This window comes from Pyxicephalus adspersus, chromosome 11 (genome assembly GCF_032062135.1).
Source record: "Pyxicephalus adspersus chromosome 11, UCB_Pads_2.0, whole genome shotgun sequence".
NCBI classification, from domain to species: domain Eukaryota; kingdom Metazoa; phylum Chordata; class Amphibia; order Anura; family Pyxicephalidae; genus Pyxicephalus; species Pyxicephalus adspersus.
Genome location: NC_092868.1, coordinates 53,078,366 through 53,106,282, shown reverse-complemented (window position 1 = coordinate 53,106,282; position 27,917 = coordinate 53,078,366). Strand labels below are relative to the sequence as shown.

Genomic DNA, 27,917 nt, shown 5'->3' with positions numbered 1-27,917 from the left:
GATCATACAGGTGACTACTTTGGGTGTCACATGGTCACATCTAATTGACTATCCTACGGGCAGAATCCATGGATGAGAGGAAGTGAACTGTAATGCAATGAGAAAGCACTTTTGACCCATGGAACATGGCCCATTTCACTTTTATACATTCTTTAAATTGACTTGTTGGGTTTAGTTGATCTTGGAGTAAATGAGATCGCTTAACGTCCTGCATCCATGCTGGTCTTCCCCTGAGAAAGCCTATTGGGCGAAACGTGTTGGTGACAGTTCATAATCTGAATACTGCAGTCTAATTACTGTATATTCTTCACGCATGTGGAACCAATATGTATATAATTCCTATTTAGGAGACTTCTATTTAGTATCAAGTCCTTTTGAAACTCATGAAGCAATGAGGATTTAGGACAATCAACCATTCGTAATTATTGATTTTATTACTATGTAACTGCTACTATTAACAAAAAGTAATAAAAGTAAAAAAAAATATTCTGTTTTCTGAGAAAAAAAAGCCTACTTGTTACTATTTAAGCAGCTAGCATAGATTAATAATATATTGTTAAACCAGGGCAGTTCATACCCTTTTATTTATTCTCCCATGTAAATGTGATAGACATTGAATGGCATAGCATGTGTACAGTAGTCTACCAATATCATTCATCAATCAGCCCTTGCAGGGATGACTGCAACACTTTCCTATGGAGGAAAACGACAGAAATCTGACGTAAGTACTGAGCTTTACATGAGCTTGCACAAGTAGCAAACCTTCTGCTGCATGCATGATCACTTTAAGAGATCACATGATTACAGAATGCTCTCAACGTGATCACTTTTAAAAATCACATGACTACTGAATGTCCTCAAAGTGATCATTTTCAGAGATCACATGACTACTGAACGCCCTCAACGTGATCACTTTCAGAGATCACATGACTACTGATGCCCTCAACGTGACCCTTTTTAGAAATCACATGACTACTGAATGCCCTCAATGTGATCACTTTCATAGATCACATGACTACAGAATGCCCTCAAGGTGATCACTTTCAGAGATCACATGACCTGAATGCCCTCAACCTGATCACTTTTAGGGATCACTTGACTACTGAATGCCCTCAATGTGATCAGTTTCAGAGATCACATGACTACTAAATGCCCTCAACGTCATCACTTTCAGAGATCACATGACTACTGAATGCCCTCAATGTGATCACTTTTGGAGATCACATTACTACTGAATGCCCTCAACATGATGACTTTCAGAGATCACATGACTACTGAATGCCCTCAGCATGATCGCTTTCAGAGATCACATGACTACTGGATGTCCTCAATGTGCTCACTTTCAGAGATCACATGAGTAAAAGAATGCCCTCAAAAGTTGCAAAGGTCAACACACATGCGTCTCTGTGTCTCCAGGGGGGAGGCCTCCTTCCTTTTTTTACCGGTGCAATAAAATTTTGCCATGGAATCCAAACCTTTTCTAGACTGAATCTGCTAAAATGTACCAACAAGTTTTAAAAATAAATGTAGAATTGGCAAGTCAACCCGACTGAAAGGAAACCTTCAAAACGGCATTTTATTTTTAAACGAAAACACTCTGAGAAGCAGAACAGTGTGCCGTCTCTACGAGATGCATCTGAAAAATCAAGGCTGAAGCCATCTCAACAGGTGGCCTGAAATCCTACACTTTGAGCGAGTATGACTGATTAAAATGCCTGGCGCTATGCCCAGAATCCTGTTCTTACTATAGACAGGACGCTGGATGGAGGCTTTGGGGGGCATGAAAAGGTGGGCTAAGAAATGGGAGATGGTAGAGAAATGAAAGGTCTGAATATCAAAAGGAGGACAAAGGCAAAATATTCCACAGCGATCATTAATTTTTTTCTTTAAAGCCACATTCACATCATCGACGCGTCTGGTAAATATCTCGAGTCACGGGGCGGTAAAGTATACTTTATAAAACTGGTGTTAGAATAAACTAATTACATCTACCGGGTTTTAAAATAACTATGCAGATTCGCAATTAACCTCATGGAAGTCGGCAATTAAAGAAATAATGAATATTGAGTAACTTCTAACGAGGGCAGCGTATTTCTTTAAGTCATGTGAGTCATACAATTTAAGTCATACAATTCCCCGCATTACTTGCATCCATAAAACAGTCCAATGCGGGGCCACGTATAGGCACAGAAACGCTGGTCTATAGACGCGAGTGATGTTAGGAATTGTAGTAGCGGCGGTATTTCAACGCAGCAGCGTGCCAGCTGCAGTTCATATGTAGGATTAAAAAAAAGGACGTTGCGGGCCAGTTTTGGCCCCTGGGCCAGGGTTTGACACCCCTACCCTAGATGAACTAGGTTTGGAGTGAAAATCTAGCATTTTGATGATTGATGAATAAATTGGATTGATGAATAAATGAGCTGGGTGACCATTTTACTTTCCTATAAGGGGAAGCACAGATGGGTGCTGCTAGCTCATTCTCTCCCTCTCCTCTCCATGAAGAGGAATGGTGCTGCATTGTGTGTACAGCTCTCGTTTGTTCTTCTATCACTGAAAACAATCACAAAAGATTATTTCCAGTGACAGAAATCTGATGCCTTTAACTTTTGCCCTATCATTAGCAATAAACATTCTCCATTTATATAATTGTAGATTTTGCAAAGAATGAATATAAATTTCAAGTTAAACATGAGAACATTACAGATCTCTAATAACAACATCGAGTTACCAATGAACAGCGGACATGGAAAGAAAAATCTCCACTAGATATCCAATGTGGTCAGCAAAGGAAGCCGCAGCAGGTAAGTACAAGAAGGTAAGTGCCCAGGTGGGGATGAGTGTTATGTAACATGTAGTGTGTCCATGTGATTCTCATTAATAAATAATGAATGTAAAACATTCAGAAGACAAATCCATAATCCTGGACAGGTATGTGAAGAAGCACTAAGTGCTGGATTTATCTACATAACAACTTAAGAATTATGCTGTGTGATAAAAGCGTCCTGGAAATGCAAGCAGGTGTGAAACAATCCCGCAGAGCTGAAACCCGTTCTAATATTGCAGGTTTTGAAAATAAACTTTTTCATCTACAAGGTCAGATGAAAACACAATTCTTCAATTTCCCAACACCTCCGCCGCTCCCCATCCCCAGACTGTCTGTTCTAGAAGAAAAGCTCACCTGCAAGAGCTGCTTGTTAAAATAAATCAATGAGGACAATAAATCAATGAACTAAAGAAGATCAAGAATTCCAATGTATGAAATGCTGGGGAAACGTAACAAAGAGGTTATCTGCACCAAATGCTAAAAAAAGTGCTATTTTCCAAAATTCTTTACATATTTACAACTAACTTCTGGAGGACTTCTTTTCCTCCATATTCAAAATCTCATGAACTCCTATATAGTGATCAACAGCTATCCTTCACTCCTTTTATCGTTATTAATATACAATATCTATATAGCGCCAACATATTACGTAGCGCTGTACATTAAATAAGGGTTGCAAATGACAGACAGATGCAGACAGTGACACAGGAGGAACCTGCCCCAAAAAGCTTACAATCCAGGAGGTGGGGGACGTATCACACCATGGAAGGGGGGATATGGAATGGTGGGAAGTAGTGAGGATTTAGGAGACAGAAGAAGACGGGAAGGTGAGTATGAAAAGATGGGTTTTATGGGCTCTTTTAAATGAGCAGAAAGTAGGAGCAAGCCGAATAGGATGAGGAAGACCATTCCAGGGAGTAGGGGCAGCTTTAGAAAAGTCTTGGAGCTGTGCGTGTGATGAGGTTATGAGTGAGGAAGTCATTAGTAGGTCATTGGAGGAGCGAAGAGAGTGGTTAGGGGAGTATTTTTCTATCAAGTCACAAAGGTAAGTGGGACAAGAACTTTGAAGGCAAAGCACAGGTGCACAAGAAGTTTTTTTTTTTACAAATGCTTGTAAAATTACTGTAAATACTCAAATATAAAGCAAGATTGTTTTACATGAAAATGCTATTAGAAAAAACGAATTTTAGTTTCCTGCACATAGCTTCTTCATTACTCAGTATTATAACTTTTTTGTTTCTCCCTTTTAAGAAGTCTATAAGAAATCAGTAAGACACATGTAGGAAAGCAAATCATCTCTTGGATCAGCAAAGATGGAAACCAGAGCAGACATAATGGGAGCCAGTGAAAAGGTCAAAAGGAACATGATCAATAGAACAATGCTAGCTGCCAGCAAGGTCGGCGATATCATCTCTGAGATGAAATATTAACTCAGTTCAAGTATGTAAGATGTATACTCTGTATAGGAACATGTATCCGACACTAATATGACAGAACCACACAGATGGTCATTTCTTTCTTTCTGAAAACCTTGCAATATGTGTGAAAATCCCTAAAATCTAAATATAAAAGTGTTCTTAACAGTTTGAAAAATCTATGATATTACACAATGATTCTCCTTTTCTGCATACATAAAACTTTAGACTAATACTATTAAAAAGGAGTTATATAGCACCAACATATTACGCAGCGCTGTACAATAAATAGAGGTTGCAAATGACAGATAGATATAGACAATGACACAGGAGGAGGAGAGGACCCTGACCTGAAGAGCTTACAATCTAGGAGACTAGTTTTCTAATAAATTAAAGAAAACCAAACTTTTCTTTTGCAATTTTCCTGGAACAATAAAAACAAAAACCCTGAAAACTTTTAGCTTTTGTATCTCTTACCATAATATAGCTAATAAAGGTGAGCTTGTGCTGGGTATACAAGCCCTCAATGGGTCTCAGTTCTAAGCAAACCGGGATGTAAATGGCATCCTAGAATCAGCTGGGAATTATCGTAGCGGAATCCCATAGTTTACAGCAGTAAAAAAATGGCCCATTTACTAAATAAGCACCCGGGTTAAAACACAGTCAAACCCAAAAATTCAGTTTATTGAAGCTTACCAATCCTAAAATGTTTCCCTTTATTTTACCCTGGTAAGGATGCACATAACTCAATACCTTTTCCTTTTTGTCTACTCTCATTTCTTTATTCTATCTATGGAAGAAACACTGGGACTTTAAAGGCAAGAACATAATATTGGACCATAGCACCTTCTACTCCTCTGTGTTAGCAGATATCTTCTGTGAAACGCATTGATTGAAAGATTGAGACCATACAACAATTTTGATTATTATTATTGTGTGTGTTTTTTTATATGTATTTAAAGATGTGTAATAAAAAAAATTTGGTAAGAATTTTTTAATATATGTATGGTTCAATTGATATGTTTTAGCCTTTAAAGTCATGATGTTTGTTATATGACTGAAGTAAAAGTTTTGGAATGTGGCATTTTGTTGGTGGTGTAAGGGTGCTGGATACATTTTATATATTTACTGGATCTATGGAAGAAGCCATGGTTGTCAAACAGGACTTCAAAGATGTCTGTCCTTGTTTATCCCCATCACACAGTAGATTGAGGGGACGAGTAGCTTCCAAAAGAGATTTTACATTGGTTAAGCCATCATTTTAGCTCAAAAAGGACATAACAAGGGTAATGTATTAGCAGATTGATGGGTTTGTTCTGCACATGCCAAAAATGTTCTTAGTCTAAAAATAGGAAACAAATGCAAATCTATTGACTGGTAAGTTGTAATATCTTACATTTTGGTTTGGTTCTAGCAGTTCTCAAAAATGCGAACATATTTCAGAAAACATAGAAATTTCACAAAACACAAGAGTTTGAAGGCTTGTTAATGAGTAGAGGAAAGTGGCATCGAAACAAAAGACTGCCTAAAGCAGGGGTGGCAAACTTTGGCCCACAATAGCCTTTTTTATTGGCCCCCAAAGGAATCCTAAATATGAATTGCAGCTGGCCCGCCGTTGCATTGAAAGTGTGCTGCTACTACAATTCCCGGCATCACTCGCGTCTAAAGACTTTGCCTATACGTGGTTCTGCATTGGACTGTTTTATAGATGCAAGTAATGTCAGGAATTGTAGTAGTGACATCACTCGTGTCTATCGTTATATAGACGCAGGGAATTATAGTAGCGGTTGTAGTGGTATTTCAGTTTCAAGTTTGGCCCACAACTTTGTTTTTAATTTTGGCCCACTGTGTATTTGAGTTTGACACTCCTGGCCTACAGTGTGCTAGTTAGAAAGTAATTGTACGCCATATGGTTTAGGCAGGGCCGCCATCAGTAATTTCTGGGTCTGATACTAGGTAGACATTTGGGCCCCTCTCCCCTATGTTTAAAAGTTCCAGCTTTGTAAAAGTCAAATTCTTTTGATGAGAACGTGGTATGGAAGTACCCCTTGCCCACCCCATTACCCAAAGGCGGTCCTGGAATTAGAACCATGTATAATTATTGGATGCTACAGAAATCTATGCAATATACCATCCAAATCTTTAAAAATCTAAATGAGTTGCCAGTATATATCTGCCTTTCTTATGAATTCCTTATAAAGTTAAATGATAGTCACCAAACAAGGAACCTATGTTGGGGCCTTGACCTTGGGACCCTGATCTCATGGTAGGCTTTGGTGGAGTAGACCTGCAAGGTTCTGAGACATTGGGCCTGGTTTATATTAAAGCTCTATAAGGCTAAAGAGGAAACACTTTCATCATTGAAGCTGGGTGATCCAGCAAACCTAGAATGGATCTGGTTAAGGATTTAAAAACATTTTTAAGCAAATAGCAAATGTCTCTGAATAAATCTATTCCAGGTTTGCTGGATCACCCAGCTTCACTGGTGAAAGTGTATCCTCTCCAGCCTTGGAGAGCTTTAAAAAATCCAGCCCATTGGACCACTTGGTTCATAAGATGAGCTGGTGACCCAGTTGTATTCTATGTGCTAGCAAATGTCTGGGCATGCTGCTATCTTTGTAACTAATACATCCAAGGGGTCCACTTATAAAGATAAACATTCTCCAATGGAGAAGCTTCCAGGTACATGTGATTTCAATAGTAGATATTAATACTCCAAAGAATGTTTGGTGAATGTCAGATTCACTACTTTATATATGGAGATCAGGAAATATGATTAAAACGTGTCAAAGCTTTGGTTAAAAAATAATGGAACCCATGAAGACTGAGGAGCCATTGGCATCTAATAAATGGTTTCTTGGGAGCAGAGGAGTTAAAATTCAGCACAATCCGGTATATATCTAACTGTGAGCACTTGGAAATTGTTAAGTTCAAGAACTAGAGTAAAATTGCAGGTAGCTGGATCACAATTGTCCATTACATCTGTTTATGGGTACACCAACTCTACAGGGGAATGTTGGGTGGACATGCCACAGTGGGAACGAGTGGTAGGCAGTCTGGAATTAAAGTGCCTTGTAAAACAAGAGAGGTTATTAAAAGTGGCCTTGGAAAACAAGGTACCTTTTCACTGCTACAAGAAAAAAAGAAAAGCAAACTAATTAATTTTAAAAGCTTGTGCTAAAACACGAAGAAAAAAAAAGAAGCCCATGTTCTGCCGTAAAGTGGAGAAGAAACATTGGCTCACGGTGCTCAGAAAAAAAACTCACTTACCCTGCGGCAAGAGTCACACCATCCAAAAAGGAGATTTAATTAGAGAAATCTCGTTAGGTAAACAAAATTATCAGAAAGACAATACTCATCTGGACATGAGGTGTGATTAAACAAAGCTGAATATTCAGAGAGCTGATCTCTGAATGTGGGATGAAAATCCTGATTTTGGTTAAGTCTTTCAATCCCCTGAGAGTGAATCTATAAGCGGCCATACGTGGCCTGACTGCTCATTCATTATGACAAAACACGAGGATATTCCACCCAAAAAACATTTTTTTTTATGGATTACGCCGTTTCTTTTTAATAAATGTAATGATGTTCCCAACAGCAAGGAACAATACAAAACCAATCAAGAACATAAGAACTCGTGCTAAATTAGATTATATTATTGGTCAAAGCTAATTAATGAAACCATAAACCAGAGCAATTGAACCACTGATGTGCATTCTTAGTGAGCTCCTTCTAAATTCACAATACAATTCAAATTACAATATACAAATTTATCTATTCATTGGACCTGATTGAATAAAGCTCTCCAAGGCTGGAGAAGATACACTTTCATTAGTGAAGCTGGGTGATCCATCAAATCCGGATTGGATTTCTTCAAAGTCATTTGCTAGCAAATGTTTTGGATACTGGACCAGATCCATTCCAGGTGTGTTGGATCGCACAGGTTCACTGATTAAAGTGTATCCTCTCCAGCCCTGGAGAGCTTTAATAAATCAAGCTCATTGAATCAAAGTAAATGCAGCTGCAGTTGCTACAAGGTAATATAGGGATATGATTGCTGTACAATGTGAACAATGGTTGAAGTTTAATCTGCTTATATTGAACCATACCTGGTGCCTACTTTCCAACCTCATCATCATAAAAATGTTATTATTACATATCTTTTTTAGGTTCCAATGACATTGGGGCTAATGTATTAAGCTTTGCAAGCCTAGGGATGATAGACCATCATAGAATTTGGAATAGATCTGGTCCAGGATTGCAAACATACATACAAACTAATAACAAATGACTTTGGAGAAATCCATCCCAGGTTTGCTGGATTACCCACGTTTACCTATGATAGTCTATCTTTCCCAGTCCTGAAGAGCTTTAATGTATTGGCCCCTGATCTATGTGTGTCCCTATGAAAGATCATGGCTGTTAGGAAGGCTGGTAGGATCTTGTAAAACATCAAAGTAGCATGATAGGAACCCTCAGCCTTAATGCAAGCAGTGGGCATTAGAAAGGGTTATGCACATGTCAAAATGCCTTGATGGGTACATGCCAGCCTGGAGGAATGGGCATTTGCATGGAGATCAACCATATGTGATGCTAAGTCTCCATGAGTAAAAGAACGGAAATCCGAAATGAACGGGTGGATCGAGGACAGGCTGAGAATGGAGCACCTAGATGATGCTCGATATCCTCCAGCTAGGATATGATGTAGGCTTCATCTGACTTGCTGCAGCATCTAATGCATCTTGTGCTGCACCAGAACACACAATTTCAGTACAAAAGAAGAGCCTATATAACTTTGCAAGACTTAGGGAAAGGTTGGAGGGCATACTTAATTGTAGAACAATTTTCTGATATAATAAAGAGCAGCTTTTCCTCTGAAGGTTGCACTCATGCCATACCCGGGGGGTTGTTGACCACCCCACAAATCCCTATTTCCTGGGGAGTCTTGTCTGTCTAGCTAAAAGCAACAGACTTTGTGCATAGATAATATTCTATCTCAACAATTTGGATAAGATGCTGCGTGACTGCAGTGATATAGGGATCGCTAGTGGATCCTTTATTAATGATGTATTATTAATAATACAATAATGGAAATAAAGAGAAAAGCTTTCAAAGCTGTGAAAGTTTCCCCAGAAATGACTTTGAGGCATACAGTACAGTACAATATTCACATTGAAAACACACTTTCTAAATTGTGGAGGCAAGATTAGATTCTTCAACAGATCATTATTCTGCTGCAGTACAATACCTAGCCACATTCTGCACCCCACATCTACGGCGTCATAAAACACCACACTGGCCGTCTGCTGTTTGATATTAAATCTCTGTCTCTTGAGAAATTAAAATGTGCTTTTTCAAGGAAATCTGAAACTCTCAGAACCATTAATAAACTAGAACACTAAGACTACTCACCGCTGATAAAATTCCTTAATAATAAAACCATTAAAGTAAACATACATTTCACACCAGTCAAATCCAACATGCGGCCCATAACATCTGTGGGACAAGGGAAAAGCAAGGCTTCAGGACGTCACAAGCTGTGAAAGTGGTTTACCGGATTTTAAAACTTTATAATATTAGTGGTGGCTTTGAAATCAATGGCCAATTACTGAGAATAAACCTAAAATATAAAGATTTTATGCAAGTCATCAAACTTTCATCGTTGGCTTTCAACATATATGAGACAGATCATTTATTGAATGCTACGTTCATAAAGTTCTTCATGGTCAAAGGTTCAACCATCACACTTATAGGAGCTTGTTGGACCGTTTTGAAACCATGGGCAATAATATGAAATAGTAAAAGACAGTATAAAGACAGATTCTCCAAAATAATATAAATTATGGTTCTTAATGACAGCCCCAGATTAATTAAAGTTAGGAAAACAGAAAACTTATACATGAAGGGGGTTTTTGTAGAAATTTACTTAGAATCGCAAAAGAAGTCCAATAGCCACTTTTATGAACATTCATAAACCAGTAAATGTGTCAGTATTAATGTATCAGATAAGAAGCAGTTATCTCTGGTCCCAACGCATTTCGCCGTGTGGCCTCCTCAGGGGAGGTAGATACTTAAATTTAGGAAATGAGACATTGATATAGTTGGTAATTCTTGTAAGATTCAGTAGAGGTAATGGTATCCAGTAGTGGTGGGTAAGGTAGTTAGAGGGAACTTGTTATGTGGTGGAGAGATTTTAATGTGATAAAACAAATTGAAAGAGTTACTGGATGTGAAGACAGAAGCCTGAGTCTTGTGGTAGTCAAGAAGGCTACTTCCACAAGACTCGGGCTGCTGTCTTCACATCCAGTAATTCATTTAATTTGTTTTACCACAATAAAATCCCCCTGCCCCACATAACAAGTTCCCTTTACTACCCACCTCTACTAGATACCTATAGTACGCCTCTTTACTTACAATAATTACCAACTATGTTTTTAACATCACAGCCACACAGTGAAACTCGTCAGGAACAGAGGTGACCGCTTCTTATCTGATACTTAGATTTTGATACATTTACTTTTTATTGTTCATAAAAATGGCTATTGTTTTTCCTTTTGTAAAATTCTACAATTGTGTGCCAAAAAGCTCTTTCATGTCCATGTTTTCTGTCTTCCTAATATAAAGTTGACCAATGACCTCTTGTTGGCCATGGCCATTAGGCAGTCTCTAAACCACACTGACAAGCTGATACAGGATTTCTGACACAGGATTCACCCTTGCATCATCATCCAAAAAAGGGAATTAGATGTGATTGCGGTCCTTAAGGGGTCCTCCAGACTAAAGAAAGACTAACCAACCATGCATCCTATTAACAGTCTTTATGAATACCTGAGGAAGCCACACGACGAAACCCGTTGGGGTACGAGACGAATTACCCATGTTTACCATTACCATGTAATAGTCAGGGAATATACCTGTCTAGTCAAGGTGGTCTGGATAATGGGTATATCAAATCAAATATATGATTTATGAATCTATTTTAAGAATTGCTTCTAATCGAAATCATTCAATACAATATAAGCTTTTTTTGCCAACAAACCCCAACTTTTCCTTCTCCATTTTTGTTCATATTGGCTATACTTTTGGGGTGGCAATGGAATTTGCACAACAGGACTAGTTGCTATGTTCATTTCTCTAACTCTTGGTGGCCATACCAGTCTGTACACTTCTGAGAAGACTTTCTATAAAAATTTTGTGTGTTTTTCACCCATTTAACTAAAAACATACTTGTGATATCAAGTACTGATCCTGGAGGAGAAGACCTGTGCTCACTTGGGTTGAGGTTAGGGATCTGTGCAGGCCTTTTTTTTCCTCCATTGGTGCCAATGGGGAATCCTCTCCACATCCACATAATCCACATAATCTTTAAAATTCAATTTGCATTATACTATAAAGTTGTTTCCATTTTTGATTTATGGCAGAATTTTATTCAGTGATATTGTGATCTCTAGGACTCATATTAGAAATTGAGTTTTTATGATTCAGTAGCTGGTTGGTGAAGGGTCTACAGCAGATCTCCAGACAAATAAAAAAATCAACCATCTGTCCAGTTACGTTTATTTAAAGAAATACAAGTACATAAACAACCCTGAATACCAAAGACAAACTTTTTTGACAATAGAAGAGTATGTACAACTTTAAATAAACTTAGCTAAAATTCTGTTTGATCAATGAGTCTTGAAATAAGGTAATCTTAGCTCATAGGTCCTTATGACTCTCGTGATGTTGCCTTCTAGAAAATAAATAATTACAAAAAATCTCCTTCTGTTAGCTACAAAGTTCTCAAAGTTCCAGCTGTATCGGCCACCCACACAGTCAGGATACCAGAGTGACAGAAATCTGGATATAAGTATCATTATATTTAGTGTGGGTGTAAATATTACTCATAGGATCACATCTTGCCAACAGACAGTGAGGATTTCAAACAAATTTAAACTTAGAATTGGAAAAAAGTTAACCAATTCTTCCAAGTACCTTGTTATTCCGGAAAAGGAATGAATAGATGGCCATTCACTGAAACTTGGTTAGCAAAACGCATTATTACAATGAATATTGCAGAGCATTTTGATGCATGGTGGTGCTGGAGGATCAAAATCTGGAAATTGGAAAAGGACCCAGTGGGGCAAGGCATTGAATTGAAGCATGGAATACCTTTTCCTATTGTGCGGTAGAACAATCAGGTCCTGATTTTTATTGGTCTAGGCATTTTGCTTGTTTTATGAAGCAGTGAAAAGGAGTGCACCGATGGGTCCTTATGCTTAGTATGGTAATCCTCCTTGTATCTGACTGCTTTTAGGCATAAACTGGTAGCCACCTACAAAATAGTCCCATTGGTACCCAACTTTGGTTACCATACTCTTCGTAGATTTGCCGTTTTGTTTTTTATCACATCCTAGGCACAAACTGGTAGCCACCTGCAAATTGGTCCAATTGGTACCCAACTTTGGGTACCATACTCTTCAAAGATTTGCAGTTTGTTTTTAATCCCATGTTTGACACAGACTGGTGTCCACCTATAAAATAACCCCATAGGGGTAATGTCATTTTCATAAATTTACAGCGCTTACTTTTAACAGATAGGCATTTACTAAGAGCATTATTAAAAAATCTTGGAAAGACAACTTTAAATTTTGTTGGATATTACTCCGCACCCACCTGGCACCATCATCACTTTGGGACTGATAGACACCAATCGGCCATGTCACCACTTCTATCTAAGCATCCACAGGATGGTGCTGCAGCCAAGCATTTTGCAGTTAGAGGAAGGTGGAGATATGACACCAGCACCGTCTACCATATGAGCCAAACAGAGAACTATAAATACCATGGGAGTTGTACAATCCGGCAAAGCCAAAACCAGTCTTTAATACAGTTTCAAAAAATCACACATTAAATGACTACACAGCAGATGTTAACACATACTTAGCCCTGTAAAACTATAAAAATGATGGTGTCTGGAGCTGGACTTTAAGCATATCACCAAATGATCAACAATAATAAAAATCCAATTTTGGTAAATTGTGAACTTTAATAAAATACCAGTCCATGACTTACTTGTATACGGGATCACATTGCCAAGACGCCGCTTTCTGGAAGCGTGGGACACCTATAAGAAAAGACAAAGAATTACTTGAGATTTTCCACATCATTTGCTAATTCAGCATCAAGGATATTCCTAACTTGTGATTCACTGGGATGGGTGTATGTGAAACTCAGAATGACCCCAATTGTAGCCAGTGTGGTATACAAAATTTCTGACTGCTTATGATAACATAGTTTTTCAGTAAAGGGATGGACAAATAAACTGTAAATATATTTTGCACAATAATAAGGAATATAATTTGGGATTTTCTGTATGCTTTAGAAAAAAGAAAGGAAAAAAATGAAATAAAATTTCATTTATAAAAATCCATTGTGGATTATGTTCGGCATACAAAGTGTTGCAGAACCTAAAGTTCATGTGGAGTTCTGTTTTAGTGTTTTAGACATTTTTTATCCATGCCTTTTTTTCCCTTTATCCCATGTGTGTTGCAATTTATGTGTGGTTTTTCATAGTTCTTCCTCCATAGGAATAGCACCACATGAAAGACATACGGTAAAAAGCTGAATATGTATATTATGATGCAAAGCACTGCAAGTTTCCTTCCTGTGGAAAACCCCACACAGAAGATATATTAAAGATACATAATAACACGCCACAAATAAAGCAAATGACAATTGCAAGCAGTTCAAGCGTCAATGGGCTCTAAAGTCTTAATTCCACTTAGGATGTAGCTTATGGCTGGGGAATCCCTGGTCCCTCAACACCAACATATCTCCATGGATCAGGAGAAGACACATAAATGCAGAACATGGGAAACTAAAAGGAAAGCCAGATAACTATTCTGAGGAATCGGGGGACATATAAAAACAGCAAATCTCAAACAGGTCTATTTATAAAGCAGGGAATACAACATTCACCAACCATTCTCTGGTGGCCATTCACTGCCATTGAAAACCTCCAAAGACTCTACCATTGCCAAGAACTTTTTGGAAAATGGATGTATCCCAAGATTCACCTAGCCAGTCACTTAGATTGGCAACAAACACTTTGTATTAAAGTTTTTCCCTTATAGCACTTATATTGAGGATCAATATATCATTGTAAATTAGGACCTGACCTGGCTGCTATGCGTTATAGCACTATTAGACATTCACCATTTTTCAAAAGGGTCCCTAATGTGTCCCAGTGTGTAGGATTATTTTTCAATGAGATGTGTATGTGAAGGACTGACAGGTGCCTCATATACATAGCTCGGATCTGCTGTGTCCTGGAACTAAGGTTATGTGTAATGTTATTCGTATCATATATCTGTCATCAGATACACATCTGATCTGCTGCCATAGATTTGTGTACATCAAGAGCAACCTATACTTAAAATATCAAGGTTATTTATTGAGGCCGTGCAGAGTACAATGATGATGAATGCAGTACAGGATCATACAGTACATAGCAATCAATCAGTTTAGAGATCAGTAGAGATATGTTAATGATTTTACTCCAGTGGATAAATCAAGAGTAACAAAGGGTATGAAATATATTTACTGTTTATAATGATACTCTGTGATCACATGGTTAAAACATAGGAACTTGATCATGTGATCTCTGCTAAAGAGATGGATCAATTTCTAGATTGTAAAGGGCACATGACCTAGCACCAATTCATTGACCAATAATTGGGAAAGGCTAGAACAAGAATTTTCTCCAAGAAAGCCAAGCTCTTGAGCTCCTCCTTTACTATTTGAGGTAGATAAATTTCTAAGGAAAAGTAAGAACAGAACAGTAAGCTATTTGGGGCACAGAAAAACTTTGTGGATTTGCTTATCTTCCCCTTCCATAGAGGGCACATGACCAAGCGCCCAAACATTGTCCAGTATTGGGGTAAGCAAAGTTCAAGAATTTTCTCCACGAAAACCTCAAGTTCTTGAGCTGTTAATGTCTGCTAAATAGGTGGATACATTTCTAAGGAAAAGTAAGGACAGAACAGTAGGCTATTTGCGGCACAGAAAAACTTTTAGGTATTGTATGAAATTAAAAAAATCACTTTTATTAGACATACAGGAAATATAAAAACCATAAAAAATGGGAGTAACAGAAGTAAATTCACTGTATCCTTTAACAAAGTTTTTCACTCACGTGGGCTCCTTTAGGGGATAATATAGACCCTAAAGTCTATATTATCCGCTGAAGAAGTCCACATGGGCTAAACGCGTCGGGTGAGACCAATGTCTCTTTTTTTTTAATCCTGATAAACGTTTGTAAACACTTTGGTAAAGGATACAGTTTATTTACTTATGTTACTCCTATTTTTTATGGGTTTTATATTTCTTGTATGTCCAATAAAAGTGATTTTTGAATTTCTTACAATACCTAAAAGTTTTTCTGTGCCGCAAATAGACTAATGTTCTGTCCTTACTTTTCCTCATAAGTTGTCCCTACTTGGACATTAAGGGCATAGGCACACTAACCAGATTGTTCCCAATCTGGATAAATTTCTAATTTGTCTCATCTTCTCCTTTCCATACACTGACCAGTATTGGGGAAAGACTGGAAAATTATTTCCTCCACGAAAGTCAAACTCTTGAGCTCTTCTTTTACTGTTTGAACTCTGCTTAAGAGGTGGATCTGTGCCTAGATTGGCTCATCCTCCCCTTTCATAGAGGGCACATGACCAAGGGTAAATTTAGTTGATCAGTACTGGAGAAAGACTGGAAAAATAATATTCTCCAAGTAAACCAAGCTCTTGAGTTATTTTATTTACTGTTTGTGGATTAAATTATAGATCCTCTTCTTCCGTAGAGGGCACATGACCAAGAGTCAATTCATTGACCAGTATTGGGGAGTGCCTGGAAAGTAATTTTCTCCCAAAAAAACTGTGTTCTTGAACGTTTCTGTTACTGTTCATTCATTCCAATAAATTTTCACTTCATGTTATGTGCAATAGACAGTGGGGACTCTAAGTTAAAAATTGTAAAGCCCTAAAAACTGAAACTTGTGGTGGGATTTGGTGGGACCAAAGGGTGCAAAGCATAATATCAGCTTGGAGATAAGTCTAGGACTTGAGCCCAGCCCGGAACTGCAATCCAAAGTATTCTGTAGGGGCATAGGGACTGATACCTGTAAAAACCAAAGGTGCCGGTCCCTCAGCTCTGGGGTTGCCTGAATTACTTACTTGTAGTTAACTTACCTACCAGGCAGAGATTAGGGAGCAGCATGGTGGCTCAGGGGTTAGTGCTCGGGCCTTTGCAGCGCTAGGTCCTAGGTTCAAATCCCAGCCAGCACACTATCTGCATGTAATTTGCAGGTTCTCCCCATGTCTGCATGGGTTACATCCCATAAAACATGCTTTTAGGTTAGGGCTTCCCCCTAAATTGACCTTAGACTACATTAATGACATATGTCTATAGTAGGGACATTAGATTGTGAGCTCCTGTTAGTGACATGACTATGGACTTTGCACAGTGGTGCGTAATTTGATGGTGCTATATAAATACTGTATATTAATAATGGGAGCAGCCATTACAGAACTCATTTTCAATAATGCTAATAGCCCTATTCTGATTCAGAATTTATTAAAGTCCAAGCATCAGGACACTTACCAGGCAAGCTATATATTATAAAATCAGGTCAGGCAATGGCAGCTTCCATAATTTCTCGCTTTAGGTCTACCTGAACCCTAAATATAGGTCAACATTATGAACTGGCTGCTATAAATTTCTGCACAGATCTTAATATCACCTCGTTAAAAGAGATTTTATGGGGTTCAAGGCATTGGACAAATTCTGATTTACAGATACCTATATAAGAGCATTATACAGTTCACTTATACAAACTAGCTTTGTAAAGAAAATACAATTGTTAGGAATTTGTCACCAAGACAAAAATGCACAGACATACAGCAGTCAATGGATTGGATTAAATACCGTTTGATATTATATTATTATATATAAATTTTATATTATCATGAGCCAGATATGTTGAATAGTTTTCATGCAGCATGCTTTTTAACTCTACTTAGCCCACAGTATATTACATTCCCCCGCATGATGCCAGGAATTTGTGTGGCTAGTGGCTCTCAATCCCTGCTGTCATTCACACCTCCGATTCCCGCTCCTAATTAACAATCAGATTAGGTCTAATAATGTGATCACTATTTCAGCTAAATCTACCTAACAATGAGATCCTGTATTATGTGTTCCAGATTCGGCACTATACAGCTGAAGAAGAATAGGGAATTCCAACAAACTTGTGATATGTATATTATAAAAGAGATTTCACACAAAGGAAAGCTATAGGAACCAGAAATTGTGGGCAGCCATGATTCTAGTGCACAGGAAGGGAAAGTTTAGACGCTCTTTAATGTGTTTGCTGTATATTTTTGGATTCTGGTCTCCTTGGGGAAAAATCTTTGCAGAATCACAAGTAAGGAAATGACAATACTTTATTGTTTATAAGACATCTGTACATAACAGACAACCGACCCTCATTCCAGAAATAGGACAGAAAAAACTAACAATAGATCTCAGGAGATTTTCTTTTTTTTTGTAGCTCTGAATACCATTGTACCAAGAATCTGCCAGGCTGCCATTTTTCCTGACCCAATTGGATCAGTTTGAAGTGGTCTGGCCTTGGAGCACTAAGGCTAAGGTCTTGGGTTTGAATTTGCATGGAGTTGTATTCTCTCCATGTTTTTGCATGGGTTCTTTCTAGTTTCCTCTTACATCCCAAAAATGCTGGTAGGGTGATTGGCTTCTCCCCCAGATTGGGGACCTATATGTCGTGGTTAGACAAAGTTATGACTATGGTAGGGACATTAGATTGTGTGCTCCTTGGAGAGACAGCCACATGACTTTGGACTCAGTAAAATGATGCATAATTGTTCCAACAAGTCCTAAGATAACTGGCATTCCCCAAAGTGGCACTAGGCTAAGTTGGGGATGATAGACTTTACCTATGGTAGGTATATTATATTGTGAGCTTCTTGGAGAGACAGCTAAGGGTAAGGACATTAGATTGTGAACTCCTCTCAGAGACGGCTAAGGGCAAGGACATTAGATTATGAAGTCCTCTCAGAGACAGCTAAGGGTAAGGACATTAGATTGTGAGCTTCTTGGAGAGACAGCTAAGGGTAAGGACATTAGATTGTGAGCTTCTTGGAGAGACAGAGCTTCTTGGAGAGACAGCTAAGGGTAAGGACATTAGATTGTGAGCTTCTTGGAGAGACAGCTAAGGGTAAGGACATTAGATTGTGAGCTTCTTGCAGAGACAGTTAAGGGTAAGGACATTAGACTGTGAACTCCTTGGACAGACAGCTAATGGCATTACTATGGACTCTGTAAATGTATGCATAGTTGTTCCAACAAGTCTTAGGATAATTTGGCATTTGGCTGTTGGGGGTGATAGACTTTATCTATGGTGGTGATATTAGATTGTGAGCTTCTCCAAGGGACAGTAAGTGATATGACTATGGACTCCGCAAAGCTCTGCATAATTTGCTGGCACTATATATAAATATATATAAAATAATAACGTGTATGTGTATACCATATGGGTTATTAATGCTAAGAGAACTCGTTTTAGGAGTCACTGTGACTGGTTACAAGGCTGCACATAGAAATGCTTTGTGTGTGCCTGTCCCAAAGCATCATTACTTGCACTGCTTTTCAACCCCATTAGAATCACTTTAGCATATAGCCCATACTCCCACTGAAACTGGACTTAAAAAAAAGCATTTTCTTAATTGTAAAAACCAAATGGGAAAAGGCATTAACAAAGGAGAAAAAGTATAATGGCCATCAGGACAGCTATAAAGCAAAATTAATGGTGCGTTTGGAGGAATTATACCCACTAAATACCAGTTCCGAAACTCTTGTAGAAAAATGATCTTGATTATATTGCCAGTTTTCTTTTCCAGAAGCAAACCGTCTACACAGTGGGCAACAGGCTCCACATAAGAACAAGCTCATGGTTTTTAGCAAGAAGTAAAAGCATATGCTTTTCATCTCATTAGAAGAAATACAAATTGACTCGTTGTTTTTAAAATTACTCAAAGGCATGCGATTATCGCTGGCCAATCCAGCCAATAATGCTTAAATTAAATCATAAATTTAGGAACTACAAACAACTCGTGTAGACAGCTTGGACCAATTGATTTTAGCGGAACAGTTGGTGGTCTGGAATAGATTTTCCTGATTGATTTTTATAGTTTGCATGATATAGGGTCAAGACCAGGGGTATATAGGGTCATGCTGAAGGGGCAAATCAGATGGCTGCTTATGGTCCTTTAGCAAGAGTGCATCACAAAAAGGACAACACTTGATCCTATGCTGCAAAGGTAGTTCATAGCTTGTGTGACAGTTTTTGGTCTTTTTACCTTATTCTAATACAAGACGTATGTACAGGGTGCCTAGGCAGGTATGTCACAACCTAAGGTCAGGCAAAAAGAAATGGTGGAGTGAGTACCCATGACGGTTTAGGTATTTTTTTTCAAAATGGTATTTCCACAATGATCATTGCAAAAGTTGCAAACATATACGAAACTCTTCTCTAAACAAGAGATAACTTAAGCAATTTGACTGATATATGCAAAATATGTCACCATACCTAGGTCACCCTGCTTCGGACTTGAAATATCTCCATCATTCATAGACAGTTATACATTTTCCAAAGCAAAATTGGGGTAAGAGCAGAACTGTGTGGTTGCTTTATGTATTTACTAGGGGGGAAGATGACTATGACCACAAAAGAGCCATATCCACCGATGATTCGTTCATTCACCTACATATAGACTTGGTTGCACCAGCCTGGGCAGAATCCCAAGCTTCTCCTTCTATTCAATGAGCTGTGCACGTTATGGTCATGACCAGCACCCCACCAACTATTCTCAGGACAAAAGCACCCACCAGCTTGTAGGTTCTGTTCTGGATACCTGCTGATTAATCACAGCAGAGAGATGCGGAGCGGTGCATTGCGGGAACCAGGTAGGTCGCCAACTGGAGTATTCCGGTGGTGAGACAGAGCTACAATGGGGTCCCAGACAGTTTTAGGTGAGCGGCATAGGTAAAAGAAACCTTGCTGCTTATCAGGCAGCTCATGTCCTTGTCAAGATAAAAGGATGATAGCCGGTTTCAAATTGCACTTCATCTGACTACACAGAACATTTTTAAAGGTCATAACCATTCCACTAATGTGCTTAATAGTGCAGCAAAGAGGTGACGCCATCAGTGCTTGCCTATCCCTTACACAGCAGAGAACAATTCTCTGCAGACACTAAACCTGGACAGCTTTTTACCACCTTGGTCCAAGACAGACTGCTAAATGGAGAAAATAAACCAGAGGGGTCAGTTTTAAATCCAGAATAAATGATGGTGGTTCTCTATAATGTGCCAATATTTGTATAATAAACAGAAGCGGCTGGCCTGCAGCACATGAAGAATTCAGAAGCAGCGTTGGATAATCCCTTCTTGTAAATGCTAGACTAAACAGTATCAGCTTCTGCAAGCATTTACATAGTCTTTGACAAAATTTGAGCAGTTTCCTCAGAACTTTTTAAGCCAATGGTTGAAAAACAAAACATGTATGCAAAGCCAAACTTTTAGTTTAGTTTTAGATTCCTATTTGGTTTTTAGTGTTCACTTCTGTTCATGTGGACGCGTCAGAAGAAATCTCTCCAAAATAAATGGAATTCCCAAAAAGAGTTTCCCATGGAAAGGAACAGGTGTCTCCATTGAAATATTTTCTTTCATTTTATCTTCTGATGACAGCTCACTTTCTGTTGTGGTGGCAATGGTCAGAGTTTATCTTGCAATTGGGGGCACAGACAGTAAAAAAAAGTGGGATTGGTACAGATTTTTGTCACCGTGATAATTGCAGGTGAAGGTCTTATGCCAGTGCAGGTACACAATGGGGCTGCTTTATCAAAGCTCTCCAAGACTGGAAAAGAAAGAATCTCATGGGATGTACAGTGCTGCATAATATGTTGGGGCTATATAAATCCTGTTTTTCAATAAAAATATTAATAATAATAATGGGAGAACTTGGGGGATCCAGCTAGCCTAGAATGGATTTCTTAAAAATCATTTGCTATTAATTGATAAATGTTTTCAATCTTGGACCAGATCCATTTCAGGTTTGCTGGATTACTCAGACTCTCTCATATTAGTCTACTGTCTCCAGTCTTAGAGAGCGTTAATAAATCAAGCCCAATGACGTTTAGTGATCCGCCATGCTGGATCACTAACTGACTGACCAGTAATGGGGTAACTTGTAGTCCTTGCAGGGGGTGCCTTCTTCTTATCACCTCCTTTTCCTTTCTCTATAGCCAACAACAAAGCAGCAGGTCCGTACAGCGATAACTCCTAAAACTTTCCCAAAACAACCCCCAATGGTCATTTGGATCAACAAATATTAGGCATTTGCACAAGGCTACGATGCTGAAGACAATGTTTAAATTTGCATAAAATTTGGGTAAAAGTTAAGAAAAATATTTAAATTGATCCCTTAGTGAATGGTAACTGCACCCCGCTTTGGGGTGACCCTACACTGGCCCTTCTGAATTCCCTGAGTCGTTCAGCTCCATTCCTTTTTATCCCACCTTTACGAGCCTTTAGAAGAAAGTGGTTGCACATGCAAACTGGAACGGTATACGTTGGACAAGACAAAATTGTGTTATTAGAGTAAAACAAATGTTTAATTGGTTCTAATAGTTCTATATGTGAAAAACATGGCTCCCCAATGCCTGGTATTCAATATGTTATTTTATGTCCCGTGTCTCCGAAGAGTATTTATATTTTAGGACAGAGATAGTTTACACGTAATAGACAAAACTAAGTGACCAATTTATATCTCTGAATCCATTACCGGGAATAATGAAAATCTTGCAGCTGTTAAAAGGAATTAATTAGAGAACGATGCAAACCAGCAATGCGTGGAGGCAAATGAGAACCAAACCGAAATACCAAACTAAAACGCTAACACAACTTTAGACATTATGATGGAATAATAGTAATGGGCCACCCAGCAATGAGTTCTCTGCATGTGACTTCCCAACTTCTGACCCTTGTCTAACCATCACAAAGGGCTTTACATGGTTTATGGATGTTTTATAATTTCTTAGATTTTCTTTTCTGAGTTACAAAAAATCAGCTTTGCTTGAAACGATTCTCTTAAAGTGAACATGATAAGTATTGGTTCCCCCATTGCTGACTTTGACAAGTAGCAAGCACCATTGAGTATTGGTATACTCATCCACTGGATTCACTACTTAGGCTCGTCTTTGATGGTAGATGTCTCCCCAAGGATGCCAAACAATCTAGTTTGTGGATATTCCTATGTTAAGTGTATCAAAAACCAAAATTTAATTCAGTTTTGGACGGAATAAAGGTTAGCAACACCGTCAATGCTGGGAAGTTTTCTATTCACCATATACCCATTATCCCTGTGTTCACTGAAGTAAATATATTTATATTTATTTATTTAGGCTTGATAATATCTGGACATTAATGGTGGGCATAGCCAACAGTGGGCCAAGGTGCAGAACGGACTTGGAGCCTCCACACCACATGGTGCACACTTTGCACCTGCCCATGTCTACCCCCGCTGAGCATATCTCTAGCAGATGGGGGGTCACCAACACCATGGTTTTTATTTTGTTTGTACCTGGCTTTCTTCTTCTGCAAGTGGCACAAAACCCACTGGCCAAGATCTAAAGCTTTCAGCTTTTGTCACTGCACCAAGAATGGAGGGGAAGTCTTCCAAGAGTGACACCTCTTGTTTACCAATAGGACCAATTTGTCTAAAATATTTACTTAGACAAGTAAAGCAATGAATCTGACATTCAGAAAACATTCCCTGGGGGAAAACCAGGGCCACTGAAAACCCATGAACCCGCAAAATTTTCCACCATGTAATGGCTTTAAAACACATTTTCTGAGCTTTTAATTTAACAGAACTGCTCCCCAAAGCTCTAACCTTTGCTTTAAAATGAGCTTTGATATTACATATGGTTCAAGGAATCTTGTTGCTCTGGCCATGCATTTGCATTTTGGACATTTGCATTTGTCTCTAGTTTTATTTCTCTAACCTTAATGAATCAGCCACAGTATGATAATAATTTTGTATACAGAAAACTCTTTTGAAGCTTCCTTGTGCACAAAATGTCATTCAAAATAGGAGGCCGAGTGCAGAAGCAGTAAAAAGCACGTGGAGATTTGTTGAAGTATAGCCTGTCACATTTATAAAACTTTCATTTGAAACATTAGCCATTGTACAGATTCACCGGTGTCATGTTATCCTCTCCCCTGGGTCATAGAGGGGGTCGGCTCTACAACAAGAACAGCTGATGAAAACAGCTGCCTCTCTCTTGTGCTCAGTCCTCGGATAATTGTGACAAGTCTTCTGACCCATTGTACAGGCCAGAGGTGTACTCCACCTACCTCCAGAGGAATATTTAACACCGTCAGAAACCTTTAAAACTCTCCAAATAGACCTTATATGCTGAGAAACATGTGGGGTAATTATTTATGAATGATGCCACCGGCACGGCCTCGTGTTTCAAGTCCTGAGCTTCACGCATCATGATAATAAACTTTACTGGAGAGAGCAATAGCTACCCTATTCAGAGCCCTACGCTCAGCATCCCCAAATACCCACAAATGCTATCCTGACAACACATTGCTGACATTCTTCATAGCACAGAGAATCATTAGGCCCAATTTCACAAACTTCCCCTGAGCATACTGTAATGCTGCTACATATTCTCTCTCATTTTAGAACTGTACATTTTCCTTTAAGGTAAATTAGGCTCCCATGCACGCAGTACATACCAGGTTTGGTTTGCTTGGTTTCGAAACAGTTTGCATCCTCGCAGACGTAATAGTGTGGCCATTGTGCCATTGTGTTATGTGGCAGAGCAGCCTATTCATTTGAACAAACAGACCTGCCGTATTTTTTATTTGCACTGCAATTCATAGCACAAGTAGTACCGTGTCATGCACTATGGACCTGTCCGCAAGGTTCCTTGGGTGGACCCAATACACAAAAAGCGTTTTACATGCATTATCGTGCCGTAAAGTGCTGCACTAGACAGGTACAAGCTCGGCAGAGCTGTCCAAGATGTCCATATCAGATTGGCTTAGTATACACAAACATTAACTAAAACTAGAGCTAGAACATGGCATGCCAGTATCCTTTCGTGCTTTTGGACCTGAAGTCCAATGTACTGTTCAATCAGACATGGCAAAACTCTATAGCCAGCAGTTGGATTTTTCTACGGCCTGCTGAAGCTTTACAGGACAATGGTAGAGAAGCATCTGGGTGCCCTGGTATATCATAGCCTAAGGCAACCATTATAGCCAGTAAAAGGCTCCTATATCTTTGCAGAAAAAATGGCACCCTATTCATGAAAGTAGAGCTCAGCTAACATGGTGGTCACTTTTGTAAATAATTGGAATGTTTCAGACTGCCAAATGCCATCTGCCATCTCCATGGTGGCAAAGGCCATTGGCCACAATAAAGATCGGTGGTGTTTGTTTCTGCTCCACTTTTTGCTGGGAATATAATATATAGAAAGTGTGGAGAATCTCACCAGTGGAATCCACCACATGAGTCCATATAGAGAGTTTGGAAAAATGTGCTTATTGCAGTCCAAATTAAGGATATTTGAGTTCAAGTTCTATCATTGGGGCTACAATTAACTGGAATTATTTCCCAACAGGGAACAATAAATATCTTGCAAAGATTTCCCCTATTGTATTCCACTAATGTACATTTTGTTGTATCTATTAAAGGACAATCCGTATATATGGGCTTGTATTGCTGATTTGCTAGTTTGCTGGGTGCATCAAGAATACAAAAAGCCAGAAAAAGTAAAAATTCCATATTTCTTTACATGTTCCGGACCAGACACTAAATGTATCAGCATGAGGCCAAGCAGCAAGCATTTTCAATAGACGTCAGCTAGTGGTGCCAGATTCTTCTCAAGAGATTTCCTTTAAGTTTCTCCAGCCATATTAAAAGTAATTAACTTTCTTTGTGTGTAATCTTCCCTCAGTGGGTTAATAACAACATTTTAAACTGTTCTGGTCATGCTTTTCAGCATGCAAAATATGTGTGATTCGACACACGTATCAACGCGCTCGTTTTTCTAATTAGCTTTTTCAAAACACACAATTTTTTTTTCTTTACGTGACAGATGGGCGAACTATACTTAGAACCGCCGTTCCAACAGTTGTCATCCCAAACGCACAAATGAAAACAGCGGCTCATGTTACCTGGATAGAACAGTTATCCCAGTATTTGTGGCGCACAGAAATTCCTCCTTATACCGCGCAAGCTCCTTAATGGCCAATGAAACCCCTGCAGCTTGCGTCTCCTCTACGAAGGAGAGAAATGTCACATGGAAAATATTGAGACGCTAGATGGACAGGGGACTACACAGTGTGTCTTTGACATGTTAACCGTGTTTAAACACACAATGATTAACACAAACTTCCCTTAGCGACGTCTGCTGCCCAGTTATATCATTAATTAGGTTAATACAAAGAGCATCTTGTTGGGATCCCTTGCCTCACTAGCTCCTTTAGCTCTCTAAACAGGAAACAAAGGGTGCAACTTGTGTCTGGCGGAATTTAAAGCCCCACACCAACGGCCAGGGGATGGACAGGCGCCAACACGCTGATGCGTTTTGAATTTACTAGGCCACTGCCATGACCGAATAAAGAGGTTTCTTTGCCATAGAGCCCGATAGCGAACTGGTTAATTGCAACACAACAGGATGCAGACTGCAAACGTCCTCGATGTTTTTGGCTTGTACAGTAGCTGCAGTCATCAACACTTTTACACAGCTACTCATTTTAAGAGTGCATGGGGCCATAAATCATAGCACCATGAGCCCAGCAAGAACATTTTGCCAGTCTGCCTTTCTGATAAGTGACATCTATAGGCTTTTAGGAGAGTTGCCTATATTCTGTAAGCCCGGAAAGTCTAGGATTCTGATGAGTCGTATGCCATGACATTCTACAGCTTTTATGTCAGCTTAGAGAAATATAAAGAGAAAAAGAATGCCAGAGAGGAAATAAAACATTTGTAGAAACCCACGTGTACACTTAGCTCAGGAACCTAGTTTCCACTGCTTGGCCGATTTATTCAATTAATGTCCTATAGAGGCCTCCATGGTAATAAAGGCAAAAAAACGAGAGCAGGAGACTGAATGCATGACGGGACAGGTGATGTTTCTACCTCTGTCTGTCCCCTTCATTAACGCTTTGGGCCTTGGTTATGGAAAAGTTCATTGTCTATGTAACTGATGAGGCTGATTTCTTTTACTAGAACAGCCTTTCTCAACCTTTTTACCCATGAAGAACACTTTAAACAAAATTCAGGTCTTGGAGAACCCCTACCAAAACCAATTTTTTTGTGTCTCATTGAGAAAAAACGCCTATTATATCGGGGGCAGTGAAAACAATACTCACGGTGATGAATTGCTTTAACAGCCTTAAAGAACCTAAAGACATCATTAGAGTCATGCAGCCAGCTCTACCTGGTGCTGACCTCAGAACTATACAGGCATCATCAAATAGGAGGTCAATCAGTCACAGTTTAAGGAACCCCCAACAACCTTTGGAGGAACCCTAGGGTTCCACTGCACCCTGGTTGAGATTGGCTGTACTGGATCGATGGTAGAAATAGTTCATACAGAGGGCCTTGGTGATGGGACTCATTCATTTTCCGCTAAGGGGTTCAAATAAAGATGACTATGTCAGCAGTCTGGGCTATTTCAGATCAGATCTGCCCATACTCAACCACTGTATGAAAACAGCTGCCACGGCCAGTTGAACTCTGACAATAAAATGTTGAAGAAGTTGGAGGGAAGATTTGGTAACACAATGTCAGCATTTGTTACCGCATGAATAGATATGGTGATGGTACGACTGGTTTTCCATCAGACAGCTGGAGTGTTTAGAGTTGGCCGTAAGCCTATAGGACTGATCAGCTCATTATGACTGTCAAAATAAAAGTCCAGAATGCTAGAAGGTTATTCAAACAACAGTTACAGTGGTTGAATCTGAATTCTTATAGTTCAACTCCATCACATTACTAAAGACGGACAAAATTAAGACAGTTACATTCTAAATAGTTTTGCCAAAAGGAATATTCACAAAAATATAGTCCCCAACTATTTAGGTTAATTTCTAAGCCAATGAACTTTGTTTTGTCACCAAGATTGCCGGGAAGGAGAATGGTTTATCAAAAAGGAACTTCCATGGTTCACAGAACGTCCACTTTTTTGGCATTTCCCCCCACCCTCCACCCAATAAACATGGGTTTAAAAACATTTCTAATTAAACAATTAGTACCAATAAAGGAGAGAAAAACATTTTCAACTACTCTGCCCACTAACAAACACTTTGAGGAATTTAAATGGGTTGATATAAGTTCTTGTGTGATTCTAGCCCCTAGCTCTATCGGGAGGTATAGTTATCTCAGGTAAGTTAAAGCGTACCTAAAATCAACATTTTCCCTTTACATAAATGGGTAGACAAGCCTTATATGTAAAGAAAAAATGTTAATAATTTTTAAATTTTTTTTAAGTGCAACGCCCTTTTTTTTAAATCGCTGACTGAAGACTGAATGGGAGCGC

The 27,917-nt window shown here is 38.9% G+C and overlaps 1 protein-coding gene across 5 annotated transcripts in view; it reads right to left on the bottom strand.

Annotated features, from left to right (window-relative positions):
* Positions 1-27,917, bottom strand: part of PKNOX2 (PBX/knotted 1 homeobox 2) — a 241,334-nt gene that overhangs the window by 170,192 nt on the left and 43,225 nt on the right. For 4 of the 5 annotated variants that reach the window (XM_072425881.1, XM_072425887.1, XM_072425882.1 and 1 more), the window contains exon 2: positions 13,294-13,345. The gene's annotated coding sequence lies outside the window, so the exon portion shown is untranslated. Of the gene's footprint in view, positions 1-13,293; positions 13,348-27,917 lie in introns of those variants that run through there. The other variant, XM_072425884.1, reaches the window with a different exon arrangement.